This window comes from Penaeus monodon, chromosome 28, assembly GCF_015228065.2.
Source record: "Penaeus monodon isolate SGIC_2016 chromosome 28, NSTDA_Pmon_1, whole genome shotgun sequence".
NCBI classification, from domain to species: domain Eukaryota; kingdom Metazoa; phylum Arthropoda; class Malacostraca; order Decapoda; family Penaeidae; genus Penaeus; species Penaeus monodon.
Window position 1 is genome coordinate 33,488,874 of NC_051413.1, and position 669 is coordinate 33,489,542.

A 669-nucleotide genomic window follows, 5' to 3' on the forward strand; every position below is an offset into this window, starting at 1 on the left:
GACACCTATGCTCCAGACTGGAAAAAATCTAATGCCATCACAGCTTTCTCTTGCCAAGTACACCTTCGCCGAAAAATCTCTTTGCAACATGAGAATCTGCGAAAGAATAGACATCACCGTGAAAACTTAAAGCTATGTTGCAGGCCTCCTCGCGTCCTTCCAGCAATGCAAGATTATGCGATAGCTTTCGGTGACAGCAACAAGCATTATTGCATCACTCCGCTGCATTGCATCACTCAGCTTCCACATCCCCGGTTACCTTACGAAGGATGAGAAGAACATCACTCATTCATGCCACATCCTCTGTCATCAATGAAATGGAATGAGCTGTATGGAAATTCGGTTTGCAGGAGCGCAGATTTCTCTGACTTGGTGACAGATCTTGCTGTTGTTTTGGATGTTATTGCAAGTCACGCGTTTGTGTTTTTTTATGAATAGGGCTTTGTGATGGGTGTAGAGAAAAGAAATATGTTTTTTGTTCCTTATATATCGGATAACTAAGAATTCAGAAAAAAAGTGTCGAAAGCTGCAGAGGCAAAAATAGCAGGTCGCTTAGCAAACTTGATCGGGCCAGCTTGTGTGCTTTCCAGCTGAAGATGTGAAGCGCAGACCAGAAATGCGATTTTCGCGAGCGAAACTGATAGATACAGTAGGGGTGATGAAGTACGT

The 669-nt window shown here is 43.5% G+C and overlaps 1 protein-coding gene across 1 annotated transcript in view; it reads right to left on the minus strand.

Moving 5' to 3' along the window:
• Positions 1-669, minus strand: part of LOC119591519 (sodium channel protein para-like) — a gene marked incomplete in the record, with an annotated part of 263,120 nt that overhangs the window by 12,751 nt on the left and 249,700 nt on the right.